Source organism: Sarcophilus harrisii, chromosome 3 (genome assembly GCF_902635505.1).
Source record: "Sarcophilus harrisii chromosome 3, mSarHar1.11, whole genome shotgun sequence".
Lineage (NCBI taxonomy): Eukaryota > Metazoa > Chordata > Mammalia > Dasyuromorphia > Dasyuridae > Sarcophilus > Sarcophilus harrisii.
The window spans coordinates 233,669,140-233,684,488 of record NC_045428.1 but is presented as its reverse complement, the minus strand read 5'-3'; the positions used below and the strand labels follow the sequence as shown (position 1 = coordinate 233,684,488).

Below are 15,349 nucleotides of genomic sequence, written 5' to 3'. Positions count from 1 at the left end.
AGTGATTTCAGGTATGCCCTACTTTTCATGACTGCATTTGGGGTTCCCTAAACAAAGATATTGCAGGGATTTGCCATTTCTTTCTCTAGCTCCATTTACAAATGAAGAAATTAAAGCATACAGGGTTGAGTGATTTGCCCAAGATTACAAGCCAGAGTCTAAAGCCAAATTTGAACTCAGATTTTCCTGACTCCAGGCCCAGCTTTCTATCCAATATCCTATGTTTGTAATTTGAAGACTGCATGAAGAAGGCATCATAATACAGTCCAGATTTTACCTCAGATATCTCAAAACAATGTAGGTAGAAAAATACCTTATATATATGGGAAAATCAGATTTGATCATTCACTATAACCTATAGAAATAAGTGCAATTTAACACTGAGATAAATATATGCATCAAATGCTTTCCATAATATCTAAAATACAAGGAAGAAGTAATATTTAGGATAATCATCCATTGGTGTCTTTCTGCCTTAGAATTATATAAATTAAAAAGTAGTCCTATACAAAGGATACAAACTCTGTTATCATACAAAATGAAGCCCTAATTATCTAAAACAGAAATGTAAACTATAAACCATCTGAAAAGATACTAAGAGAAATGAAAATTAAAACAATTCTAAAGTTTCACATCATACCCATCAAACTGGCAAAGATGATGAAAAATGAAAATGGTAAATGTTAGAGAGGTTATGAATAAAATCACATTAATGCACTGATGGATGAGTTGTGAACTGGTCCAATCATTCTGGGAAATGAATGATATTAGAAAAGTTATTAAGTTGTACGTGGTTTCATCAAGGATGCCATTACTGGTAATATTACCCTAAGAAGGTCAAAAGCAAAAAGAAAAAGCTAGCATCTAAAAAAAATAGGATTTTTTTTTTTTTTTTGTGGTAGCCAAGAACTAAAGGAACAGCATAGAGGCCCATTGAATGGTGAATAGCTAAACAAATTGTGGTATATAATGTATATTATTAAGCCACAAAAAAACCAAATATGTACAAATATGTACAATTAGGGTTAAGTAATGAAGACTAATAAATACTGATACAGAAGAAAATAAGCAGAATCAGGCAAATAAAACTAAGACAAACCAGTATTCTGAGTATGGATCATAGACAAACTTTTCCTATACACATATGCACATGCATACACACACACACACACACACACACACATACACACACACCCCTTGCCAGACTTTAAAAAGTATGGATTTAATCAGCTTTATTAAGTGGGTTGCTCTTATGCAATAATCCTGTGCCAGTGTCTTCCATGTCACACAAATCACTCCAAAATTCTTGAGAATGTTTTTGTATCACTTCTGACCTCCATGAGCGTTTGCCTTATATGAGTTCTCCATAAAATGGTCTTTCTGGCAAGTGTACCTTTGACATTCAAACAAAATAGTAGCAGAATCTCAGTGCTTGGCAATTTAGTTCAAGAAAGGATCTCAGTGTCCAGGACCTTATCCTGCCAGGTGATCTTTGAATCTTTCTTTCTTTCTTTAGAATCTTTCTAAGACAATTCAAATAGAAGTGATTCAGTTTCATGTCATGGCACTGGTATACTGTTCAGGTTTTATGAGCATACAACAATGAGGTCAGCACAACTGGTCTATAGGCCTTCAATTTGGTATGTAGTCTAATAACTCTTTTCTCCTTTTGGAGCTTTCCATATTCTAAGCTAGCTCTGGCAATGCATGTGTCAACCTCATGATCTATGTGTACATACCCAGAAAGTATACTGCCAAGATAAGTGAACTTATCCACAACATTCAAAATTTCTCAATTTACTGTAACTGATAGTTCCATATATGGATAGTATGGTGCTGGCTGGTGGAGAACCTGTATTTTCTTAGTGTTTATTGTTGAGTCAAAATTATCAAAAAGCAGCAGAGAATCAATCCACATTGTGTTGCCTCTCGACCTTAGTGACTATACTGAGTGCACAATCATTTAAGATCAAAAACTCATGCACCAACATTCCCTCCCCACTTTAGTATTAGATTATAATCTTTTCAAGTTAAATAATTTATTGTCAGTGTGGTAGGTGACCTCAGTTCTGTTCTCATCCTCACTAAAGATATCTGAAAACATCATGCTAAAAAGTGTGGAAAGAAACACACAACCTTGCTTCACTCCATTAGTGATTGGGAAAGTTTGAGAGCATCCTCCATCTCCAGAATCCATGAAAGTATGATACTGTCAAATAATATTAATGAACTTCTCCAAGCCACTAAATTTTGCACAAGCTCTCACAAATGATAGCATCAAAGTCAGATCAGTTCTCTGTTCTGCTCCTGGAATTTCTCCTGAAGTTGTTGAGAAGGAAACATCATCATCAACCATTCCTCAGTCCTTTCTGACACCACACTGGCTTTCAAACAGATGGTCATCTTCCAGCTGAGGGATCAGCCTATAAAGAAGGATTCTGACAGGGATCTTGCCAGCAACGACTAAAATGAGACAATTCTGTGATTGTTATAGGACAATGTATTTCCATTAACTTTATAAAAATGGACAAAATAGGCATTCTTGAATTCCTGAGGAATAACCTCCTCTTGCTATATAACCAAAAAAATTTCAGTCAGCTTTTGTATAAGCAGTGGATCTTCTGCCTTGTAAATCTCTGCTGACATAGAATTAGCACCAGGTACTTTGCTAGAGAAGAGCAGCTAAATGGGATTTTTTAAAAATTTAAATTAAAATTTAAAAATTAAAATTTTTTAAAAAAGAAACATTTTTTCCCAAAATCCAAAGACTTTTTTTTATTATGCTACTAAAAGTAGGCTAAATCCATAAGGGTTTTTGGCAAGGAAAGGGGGTTGTAGTAATTAATCAGGAGGAAGACACAAGGCACAGCAAATGGGGGATTCTGCCATCTCGACTGATGGGCTAAATCTAAAAGAAGTTTGGATTTTAATAGGTGTTAGCTACTATGACACTTAGCAAATGGACTAACCCCAAAAAGGAGTTGGTAGGGAAAAGGGAATTAAGACATTGACTGGCTAACTAACCCTAAAAGCAATTTAGCACCCTAAAAAAAGTTAGCTACAACAAGAAGAAAGATGCTACGAGAAGGAATTATGTTGTTGACTGACAGAACCTAATGAAATTGAAAATATTCAGTTGGCAATTCAGCTAGAGAGGGACTTACTTCAACTTGAAGTAGAGAGTCAATGGCTTCAGCATTGATTAAGGTCTGTTGAGAACACTGTGGAAGTATTCAGTTCCTCTTTCTGGCATCTCGTCCTTAATCATTAGTCAATGTGGTTCCATCAACAATTAGTTGAGAGGTACCATACATCTTTGGTATAAAAATAGCCTTCAGGGCAATATAAAAGCATTCTGGATCATTTCTATCAGTATAAAACTGAGTTTCATCTGCCTTTTTTTTTCCTGGGCTAAGAATTCTGTATCTCTCTAAGAGGCTTCACTTACCCTTTATTTTTGATGGAGTTAAACAGTTTTCTTAGAGACAGATGAACTATGCTGCTGGTAAACCCTATGTAGTTCTCATTTTTCCTTTAGCAATGTGTGAATTTCTCCATCATTTTTATCAAAATAATCTTGATGTTTGCCACTGTTTTGACCTACTTGAATAAATGCAATGCTATATACCAAATCTCTGAAAGGGACCCACTCTTTTTCTGCTCCACTGTTGCTAATTTTGTATTGGGTCAGCTTTCCCTTCAAGTTAGCAAAGAACTGTTTCCACACAAAGCAGTGTCCTAATCTGTTGACAGTAAGTCTTAGGGTAGTTGTCTTGCCTTGGGGCCATAGCTTTTGTTGAATACAAATATTTGGCTTCCAGAGGATCTGTCCAGTACTTTATCACACATTGCCTTTTTCCATTCTCACATTCCATCTGTCTCTTCTTACGACATACTTTATTAAATGCCAGTGTTCATTGGGAGGGTTAATCCGTGAAACTTTTTTGCATTTAGAGAAACAAAAGATAGTGTTAATGATGAGGCCAGGAGATGCAGTGGTCTTCAGTAGTAAGTGATCACTGCTGTTCCTGTTTCTGATTCCATTACTCCTGCCATCCCTAATAATCTGTACCTACTGATATTAAAGTCCTCTAGAATAACAAGCTTGTCTCCTTTGGCACTGTAATGATAAAACTCTCTTCACAGATCTTCACAAAATTTTTCTTTGATCTATCAGGGTTTACACATTGGGTGATGGTGGGTTGGAGCTTTCTGGCAAGTGGCCATTGAATTGGCACTAGCCTGTCATGCACTTCTTTTGGTAGGCATACAAGTTTGTTGACCAAATAAGTTTTGTTTACAAAATCTATCCCAGCTTCACAGAATTCCCCTTCACTGCAGCCACTCCAAAAAAAATATGTATCCAGCTACAACTTGATGAGATGGCCTTCACTGCCAACCTTGTTTCAGTCAGGACTGCTGTTTGGATGTGATACCTGCTAAGTTTTCTCACAAGAAGAGATGTTCATCTTTCAAGTCTACTGGATTTTGTGTGTATATATTCCACATACTCAAGGTAAGTGAAATATCTTTGCAAAAGTTTTTGTATATTTTTTAGTGTTTCAACTGCAGGGTGGGATTCCTGCCTACCATATAAACATGTCAAGATTAGGTGAAACAGATAATTTTTAGGGTACCTCTTCTAATTCCTTTCTCACACCTGAAGGTAAACAGTATGGTTCTTCAAAAAGGCTACTCAGACACACAGAGTTGCTGAATCCCACTGACATTTCAGAGATTTGAGAAGATGATCCTATGGCCTCTGCTACCTGTGTGTAGAACTATGATTATAGCCCCTAGCATATCCATACCTGCTGCATTTTTTCTTGCCTATCATTAAATGATGAGACAGGTAAAAATGGTATAGGATGTCTTTTGATTCATGCATAAACTAGATTTAACTGAGGCAGAACTGCAGCCTCATTATTTCTACTAGTCATTGGAGTCTAGTGGCAAGAAAAAGTCAAGACAACTGATGATGGCTCAGGACGCAGTGGATGGCCTTAGTGGCTTTAATGTCTAATCAAGCTCAAAGCATTCCACAACTACAAGGCTGTTGGAACAAACTGTTCTCATTCACCCATTCTGATAATTTGGAGTAGACACACTACTAATACACTAAAGGTTTTGAGACCCACTGAAACATTTACTAGGATGTGGCCTCTGTGCATTTTACAGCTTCCTGGAGCCCCAGATGACAATTAGGCAAAACAAGGACACCAAAGTTGGAAAGTAGACCTGAAAAAGGTTCAGCAAGCCCTCACACCAGAGATACTAGTCTTCCCTAAATACACCTTATACCCCCATAAATCTGCACTCAGGAGCTTACAATCTAATAGAGAAGACAACATACAAACAAATACACAAAGAAAGCAAGGAAGGAAATAATTAACAGAGGGAAGGCCCTAGAATTAAGAAAATTAGGGAAAGCTTTCTAGAGAAGGTAGGGTATTAGCTAGGACTTAAATGAAGCCACAGAGATTAGTAGCCACAGCTGAGAAAATAGAGCATTCCAGGAAGGACAGTTAGAGAGAAGGACAAGAGTTGAGAGATGGAATGTCTTATTTGTGGAACAGTAACTTCTGTTTCAGATATAATGAATTTAAGATGTCTACTGGACATCCAACTTAAAATGTCTGAAAGGCAGCTAGAGATGTGCAAGTGAGGTCAGCAGAGAGACAGGAGCAGGATAAATACACTATTAGAATAGAGAAGGTAATTAAATTCATGGAAGCTGATGTGAAATAGTATAAAAGAAGAAAAGAAGAGAGCCCAGGACAGAATCCAGAGGACCACCTCTTGTTAGAGGATGTGATTTGGTGGAGGATCCAGAGGAGAAAGTGTCAAGGAGAAGAGAGTATTCAAAGAAAATGAGAACTGAGAAAAGGTCACTGGATTTAGCAACTAAGAGATTACTGATAACTTTGGAGAGTGTAATTTCCCTGGAGTAATAAAACCAAAAGCTAAATCTAAAGGATCAGGAAGGGGCAAGAAGTGCAGGCATTCATTAGAGATGGTCATCTTGAAGATTCAGAAGCAAAAGAAAAATAAGACAATAGTTAGCAGGGATTAAAAGGATCCAGTGAACATTTGTTTAGAATGAGGGAGACATGGACATGTTTGTAGGTAGGAGGGTATAATCTAGTAGACAGGGACTAACTGAAAATAAGTGAAAAAGCAAGGGTGGCAGTAAGGGCTGCGACAATAAACTACAAGCACACACCATTTTTTTAAGCTCAACATTTTAATTCTTAAAGGTACTATAACAATATCTGTGATCTCTATAAAATTTCAAGTTTTTTTTTTTTTTTTTCAGTCCTATAAGACTTTTTGTAACCCCATTTGGGGTTGTATTGGCAAAGATACTTGAGTGCTTTGTCATTTCCTTCTCAAGTTCATTTTGTAGATGAAGAACTGAGGCAAACAGAGTAAAGTGACTTTTCCAGGCTGAGACCAGATTTGAACTCTGGAAGATGAGTCTTCCTGATTCTAGGCCATCTGTACTGAAATAGAAGTACATTAATACCCTGGAGTAAAATTGTAATTTGAAGCAACTATTTTGGAAAATTATTTGAAATTATGTGAGAAAAATGCCTAATCCACATATTGTTTGCCTTCTCAATGATGGAGAAAGGGAGGAGAGGGAGAATTTAAACTCAAAATTTTAAAAAATGAATGTTAAAAATGTTTTTACATGCAATTGGGAAATATTTAATGAAATAAAAATATATTTAAAAAAGAAATTATATGTTCATGTCTCATTAAAAGACATATCCCTTACATAGAATTCCCAATCCCTATATTTTTATCCGTCTGCATTTTTTATTTCCTTCACAGGCTAATTGAACTATATTTCAGAGTCTGATTCTTTTTGTACAGCAAAATAACGGTTTGAACATGTATACTTATTTGGTATTTAATTTATATTTTAACATATTTAACATGTATTGGTCATCCTGCCATCTAGGGGAGGAGGTGGGGGAAGGAGGGGAAAAACTGCAACAAAAGGTTTAGCAATTGTCAATGCTGTAAAATTACCCATGCATATAACTTGTTAGTAAAAAGCCATTAAAAATAAAAAATAAAAAAAAGACATATCCCTCCATAGTCAAAAATCAGAAAGATCCCATATCTCTCAAAATACTTGACGCAACAAAAAGAATACAGCACATGCCCATCAACTAGAAAATGGGCAAACAAGTTTCATATTCTGCTATAAGAAACAGCAAATATGAGGAATTTAGAAAAATATGGAAAGACTTAATGAACTGACTAAATCGATTTAAATAAGAATGCTTCACAGTGGCTAAACTTAGATTAATTGAAGAGGCAACTGTAGGTTTTGGAGAACAAATTATAAAATACACTTTCTTCTTTCTCAATATAGACATTTGGAACTACTGGGTAAAAAAATGACTGTGCATGCTATCTCACTTTCTTGGTCTACTTATCTTCCTTACAAAGGGAAAATTAAGTATATAGGATAAATGGAAAATGGCTAATAGAATAAATAAAAGATATAAACCAAGAAAAATTAAATTAGTCACATAATGTTCTATCTCTGCAGACCTGGGAGGAAGTAGCACACAGTACACACATACAGGATTCTTATCTTCCAGAAAAGAAGGAATTGATTATATAAGTCTTAGATCTTCATCTTCTCCAACCCATTCAAAACTGCAGAGTATATGGCCTTCCAGTCTGAGACTACAACAGAAGGCAGTACAATTGTAGGAGGGAAAAGGAATACGGATTATAAAATCTTCAAAATTTATTATCCTATGAGCTTATAAGAGAGATTCTCAACTCAACAATTTCATATAGGACTAGGATCTTAGAAGGAAGCCTTAGTTGAGCATTTCAATCCAAGACTGAGAACAGTTTTCAGAGAGCCCTATAATCCCATCTCAACTACTCAAGATAGAACCAATGAACTTCACCTTAGTATATCAGGTCAAAGAATGAAAAAACATAATGTGGCTGTTAGCAGTCCTCCAGAACCAGAATAACTCCACAGCTAAGAGATGTTCAAAAGAAACAATGGAAAGAATTTCACTACCCTTCTCTAATGGAACCGCTAACAAAAAGAGAACTTCTGATGCAATGAAGAAATACTATTAAATCAAAGATAAATTCCCAAGTAGATCCCCAGAAAGGAGAAAAAAAAAAAAAAAAAAAAAAAAAAGATGGATTGATCATAAGGAATCTAAGAGTAGCAGCAGAGAAGGAAGAGCTAGAGAGCTAAAGAATCAAATTAGAGCTGTTATATTAAATAAGAAACAATTTAGTAATACTTAGAAAGTGGAAAATCTTGTCTAAGTAGAGAACACTGAAAAATATAATGGAACAAACAACTAAAAAAGTTTAAAATCAAGGTAAGAAATATTAAAACAAAATCAAAAGACTGAAAAATAAGAAAGGAAACAAACATTTATAAGTACTACTATGTGCCAGATACTGTCCAAAGCATTTTACAAATATTACCTCATTTGATGCTTATAACAATCCTGGGAAGTGAAGTGAGAACCCAGCTTCTTAAATTGTACGGTCTCTATTCTATATGGGGTCACATAACTGAATGTGAAGTTTGTGAAATGATGATTTATTATCAGTAAATGTTAGATTTGTGTACCTATCTTATATTCCTTTAAATCTGGGATCATGTAAAAAATTTTCAGGTGAAAAGGAGTCTAGAGTGGAAAAAGTCCTGAATTAGTGACTTCACAAGTTCAAAAAGCTAGTAAGTTTCTGAGACTGGTTTGGTTTCAGATTGTCTCCACTCTACCTCAAGTATTCAGAAGCACCACCTTCTTGCCTATGAATACATTAGACAGCTATCAAAAACAACAAACCTGAAAAAGCTAATAAAGAAAGCTGAAGAATCACTGGGCTTCTTGAAAAATCATAAAAATAAAAGATTTGACTACCACATTTTTGAAAAATCATAAATATCGCCTGAGAACCAAAAAGACAAAAGGAAAAATTATACAATCCACAGTAACTACTTGAAAGAAACTCTCTATATAATGCATTCATAAGCATGATTGGATACTCCAGAGCTTTCAGATTAAAGAGAATACAAGATCTTTGTAATTCTTTTCCAGATATGTTTGGAGCAATGTGACAGGCACAGCACAATTTAATCATGAAATTTTGGGGGGTGGGGTGGGGAAAAAGGATACAAGAAAGCCAGAGACATATCACATCTCACTATTACATTAATTATCATTAATACAGAGATTATTTTCTCAGAAAAGATTTAAAAGACAAAAGCACAAAATGGAGAAGAGAGAGGAAGAGGAAAGAGGAAGAAAAGGAGGAGAGGAAGAGAAGGAAGAAGAAGAGCAGGAGAAAACCATCCTTCTGATGTTTAAAAAAAAAAAGACAGGATAGTGTTAACTATCTAGCTGTTAACAGAAATTAAGTTCTGGTAATATAAATTCAAGTCAAAAAGACACTGTCCTCAAGGAGCTTACATTTTAATTGGGGAAGATAACACATAAGGGAAGTTAAAAGGAGAGGAAAAGAAGAAAAGAGAGAGCTAAGATAGAGAAAGCAACCTGGAGACTGATGGAACACCGCACTTCCAACATGTGTGCATTCCAGGGCTGAACTAAAATTTAAAGATGAAGAACTATGGCATGGAAGAGGAATTCCAGAGTGTTGCCTAGAGAAGAAATGCCCCAGTTCAAGCCATTTGTTCAAAACTATTACTCTACGTACAATTTCTTTAATTATTTCTACAGATTGGACATTCTTTCATTGTCAGATGTTAAGTACATCCCAGGACCAGAGCACCAGTATTTAAACACCACACTACACTTCCTTACTAACTAGGAACTAAAAGTTTTAATTGGCCAAATTCACCGGCAATACAACCACTCACCTTTTCTCTAGCTCTAGTTTGCCTTTTATAGTGGAACCTTGTAAACCCCAGCTGTTTCTAATTACCTCTCGGGCTCTTCCTGGGTGAATGACTCAGCAACCTGACTTTAAAGGAGCCAAACTATTTTCTAACAATCTGCTGGTTAACCAATATTGACAATTATACCCAACTAGAAGTTATTGGGATTTTTTTAAAGTGACTTCACGGGATAGAGTTGGAAAGAAAACTGAGGCTCCAAAAGAGTTAAATAGGTTTGTCCAAGGTCACAAAGGGAGGAAGTAGCAGAGCCATTTTTTAAACTCAATTCCTCTTATTCCAAAGTCAGCACACTTCCCACTGCACCAAGCTGAAAGATGATTTGTTCACAATACTTTCCTACTCCAATCGAGCTTCTCATTTTTTTAAAAAAAGTCCTCTACATTGCTTCTAAACAAGGAGTATTTCACGGACCTGGGATAATCCCACTCCTGTTTTTTTTTTTTTTTTTATATCCTTCAGCCAATAAGCATTTATCATCAGCCTAAAAGGAAATATTTTGCCACCAATATGTTCCTAGATTTACAGCTTATAGCTTTTAGTTATTCAAAACTTAAACGCTTCTATGATTTAGCAATGCTATATTTTAAGCTCCATAAACACATTTTGAGATAAGATAATTTCAAAATGGTCAATAATTCTGATACTGGCATTAACAAAGAGAATATCAGCGCCTATACAACATTTCCTTTTGAAATCGTAAGGTTTTCCGGTAACACTTTTCACAGCTTCCACAATTACTACTTCATTCCCTTGGCTCTGTCCAAACCATTTTTTTAAAAGAGAATAAAACAATTAGAATTTTAATATTCTTTAAGCACTTTATAACGCCGCTTGCCAGAACTGATTTTCAAAATATTACTATTTAACAGTGACTATAAGCGATTTATTTTTTACTACCTAGGAGTAAGTTCTAATTCATGCGACTTTCGGTTCCCGGAAAAACAGGATCTTCAAATAAGCTGAAAGCAACATGTTTACGTTGCTACCACAATATTTCTCATATCCATCTAAAAGCTGAGGGTGGCTTTTTTTGAGGGGTGGAGGGTAAGGGAGGGGTTTTGAGGAGTAAAAGAATGATGGATCCAGAGGGTGATTAGGGGGGGAATAGAAAACAAGTACTAAGCCGGTTTTCTATATTTGGATGGAAAAGTCTTAACTAAGGGGTAAGATTAGCTGCAACTCGCCAACGGCCTGGGGACGAGAGAACACCTCCCCCCAGACAAGGTTAAGGGCAGAGAGCGAGGAGGATTCGCGCGCGGCCTCGGCCCCATCCCCAACGCCGCAGGGACCCAGCTCCCGCTCTTCTCCCCCGCACCCCCACCTGCGACCGCCCCTCCCCCAAAGGCGCAGACCCGCAGCCTCCGGCCGGCCCCCTCCTCCCCTCTACTCACCCAGCGGGTAACGCGCCGCGCCGCCAGCTGCGCGGCTCCGGGAAAGGGAGCCGCTTCCTATAACTGACAGACGCGGGGATGCGGGAGACCGTGATTGCTGACAGGGTCAGAATCTCCAGCGCGCCGGACACCAGCGAGGGACCGAGCCCCCGAGGAAAAGTGATCAGGTGACCGTTCGGTTCTTTCTCTCTTCTTCCCTCCTTCCCCGCCCCCCCCCCAAACTCCGCCTCTCTCCACCTCAGCTAGGCTTGTGGCCCCGCCTCCTTTCGTTTACACTGATGATTGGCCCCTGAGGCCTGTTGAAACACGTCAGTCCCCGCCCCTATTTTCTCACCGCTCCCGAAAGCCGGCTGCTAGAAAGAAGAGCAGGGGTGGAGTTTCGAGGCTGGGAATGAGCTGGCCTAAATGAGCTGTCCCCACCCGGATCCCTTCCACTACAGATGTAACCCGTAGATATATTCCTTTTCTCTCTCCAGTGGGTCTTTCTTATCTGAGCGGAGGTGTTGTGTACTGCTGTATAAATAAAGAAATTAAACCTGAAGTAAAATGGCCAGAACAAGAGAAAAAAAGGAAGAGGAGGAGGAGGAGGGGGAGGAGGAGGAGGAGAAGGGGGAGGATTAGGAGGAGGAGGAGGAGGGGGAGGATGAGGAGGAGGAGGAGGAGGAGAGGGAGGGATGACAAACTCTCCTCACCCATCCCATCGTGTCATTCGCTTAAGTTGTTGAACAAAGTAATCAATATCTCACCGATTTATGATTAAACATTTAAGTTTGACATTTGGAACCGAGAAGTCTTGCAAAAGGCACCAACTGAATGATTCAGTTCGTCTTTCCTTCCTGACTAGTTTGAATAAGGAAGATATATGTATTTGACAACATGTGACTTCAATGTGAAACTTTAAGGGAGGAGTAAAAATTATTTCCTAGGAAGAAAAAATGGGGAAGGACTGGCTCTAACTAAAACCTCTCCATTTTTCTACTTAAGAAAAATTCCACTGGGAAAAGTAAAACGGATAAAATATTTAACACTGGAATTACAAAATTATGAGGGTTCAAATCATGGAACATCACAATCTTAAAAGAATCCAAATTAGAGGTTACCCAAAGGGCAATGGAATACAGGGCATTTCCTTCTCCAGTGGATTAAAGTTTGCAAAAGTTTCTCTCTTTTACTCCACCCCACCTCCCACCCCAACTCTTAGGGTCACATAGCTGGTGTATGTCTCTAGCCAGATTTTAACCCAAATCTTCCTGATTCTGGACCTAGTTCCCTGTCTGCTCAACCACCTTTTTCAGTAGGACTAGCGCCTCTGGCAGGAGGACTTGAAGAGCCCTTTTCAGGGCTGCTTTCTATTTTTGGTGTCCATCTGATTCAACCAACCAAGATGCTATATGCACAGTGACTACACCCCAATAAACACTGTGGGCAGACACACTAAACCAGGTTAAGGATAACTGATAGTACTCAAACTATCAGTGAGTTGAAGGGATGTCTACCTCAAGCCGGTCAATATTTCTCTTGCATAATGGAAGGATGAGAACAGTTTGTTCCAATAGCCATGAAGGTAGTCGAAGAAGGCACTGTGAAATGATTAGAGCTTGGTTAGACATTGAAGATGCCAAGGTCATCCACTGCATCATGAGCCATCATCAGTAGTTTTAATTTTGCCTTGCTATCAAACTCCAATAACTCTGGAAGGGATAGTGAAACCAACAACTTCATGCAATTATGCTTCACTTAAATGCAATTCAGAGACGAGTTAGGTATCATGTCATTGGTCCTCTTCAAAAATGAAGCACAGTGAGTGGATAGAGAACTAACTGGACTTATGAAGAATGGTGTTAAACACCTTTAGAGAAACAGAGGACAAACAAGCCCAGTATGGCCTTCCATGGATATATATGAAGGTTATGTATACATATGCATGTGATTATAGATATCTCTATATATAATATGTGTATATGTATATATAAATATATCTAAGTTTAATTGTAACTTTCTTGGAGACTGGGGAATAAGGAGAGGAAAGGGGGGAAAAGAATTTTAAAATGCATAGAAGAAAACAAAAGAAAACCTACAAGGAAACAAAGAAATTATAGCTCTGAACACAATGTGTAGTATTTGTTATAATAGGCTTTCTTGAAATGGAAACATATTGTCTCATTTTTTGAATCCTCTCTTATGTTCTGCTATGTTCTTGGCAATGTTTTTTTCTGTTTTTTCTTTTTCTATTTTGTATTTGAGTTTTAAATAAATACATTTTAAAAAATGAAGGACAAACAACAATAATCTCAAGCGGATATGATTTCTCAACTAGGTTAAGTTTTTTGTTGAACATTTTAGAAATATTTAGACCAGAACAAAAATTTCAATGAAATGAATATGTAGCTTTTTTTAGTATGCTTGTAGAACTACCAGGAATGATGTCACACATTTTATATCATACATATTGATATATGGGCAAGGACCATGCCTCTCCATTGTTTTTTTTTTTCTTTTGTTCAGTAAAATTTTTATTGCTTTTCAATTATTCTATTTACAAACAACATGGAAATTCTTGGCCTCACGTTACAAAGCAGTACTAAACTGTAGTCTAGCAGTGTATTCTTGGCCTCACGTTACAAAGCAGTACTAAACTGTAGTCTAGCAGTGTAAGCATCATTATGGGAACCAAGAAAAGACCAAGCCTTGTGTTCAAGCCAGTACTCTCTAGTTGAAAATACTATTTTACACATATAGAACACTTATAAAATGCACTTGCAAGTAAACACTGTAAAGTCCTCCCATTTTAAATCCTATACTTAAAAAGCTGTAGATACATTAAAAAATACAGGAAATTTCTACTTGATACTAATATGGCATTATATATTTTTAATTATTAAAGCTTTTATTTTTAAAACATATGCTTAGATAATTTTCAACATTCACCCTTGTAAAACCTTGTGTTCCAAATTTTTTTCCCTCCCTCTTACCCTCTCCCCTAGATAGCAAGTAATTCAATGTATGTTAAAGATGTGCAATTCAGGGATGGAGTCAAGATGGCAGAGATGACATGTTTCTTTCTGTCCTTCTCCTACAACCCTGAGACTTCTGAATTAGCTTTGGACCCACAGAACCCACAAATATTGGGAGTGTAACAAATTACCAGCAGAAGATAATTTCGAAGATCACCAGAAAAGGTCTGTTTCATTTGGAAACAGGAGGGAGACAGTCAAGCACAAAGCATAGCACAAAAAACAGCACACACAGCACAGAGTACCGGGGTGGTCGGCCTCCATGGGCAGTGTGGTCTCTGCAGGGTAGTGCAGACTCCATGTGGCAGAGAATCTACAAGGAGGAATCTACAGGAATCTGCAGCAGTGTTGGCCAGTCTGCCCCAGTTGCAAGCCAATAGATCAGCAGAGAAGTTTAAAACATCCAACACAAACACAAAAGGTCAATAGTGAACCCCAAAATGCCAGAATCTCATGGCACCTGGCCACGCCTACCCAACTCTGTGAATTCACTGAGTGAATCAGCACTGACCCAGCACCTATCTGGCTGCTTTACCTGTAGAGGAAGCTTGGAAAACCTCCCCCACCCTAAAAGGAGACCTTAGTTTAAAAAAAAAAAAAATGAATAAAAAAGTAAAGAGGACTCTGACTATAGATAGCTTTTATGGTGAAAGAGAAGAACAGATTTCAAACCCTGAGGAGACTAAAGGCAAATTGTCTCCAGATGAAGCCACAAAAGGTGATAAACTGGTCCCCATCATTTGTTGACTCAATAAGACAACATGAATCAGTGAAGCAAAACCACAAAAAAAATGAAAAAAAAATGTAAAATACCTAATTGGGAAAACAACCGACCTGGAAAATAGATATAGGAGAGACAATCTAAGGACTATTGGACTCCCTGAAATACATGATGAAAAAAAGAGCCTAGACACTATCTTTCAGGAAGTCATCAAAGAAAACTGCCCAGATATCATAGAATCAGAAGGAAAATGACCACTGAAAGAAAACCCCAGGGAATATTGTGGCTAAATTTCAGA

General features: G+C 37.4%; 1 protein-coding gene across 2 annotated transcripts in view; it reads right to left on the bottom strand.

Moving 5' to 3' along the window:
* The window catches only part of BACH1 (BTB domain and CNC homolog 1), a 37,678-nt gene extending 26,151 nt beyond the window's left edge, over nt 1-11,527 (bottom strand). For both annotated transcript variants that reach the window (XM_031959206.1, XM_031959205.1), the window contains exon 1: nt 11,317-11,527. The gene's annotated coding sequence lies outside the window, so the exon portion shown is untranslated. The remainder of the gene's footprint in view (nt 1-11,316) is intronic.
* Between the last annotated feature and the right edge of the window lie 3,822 nt (nt 11,528-15,349).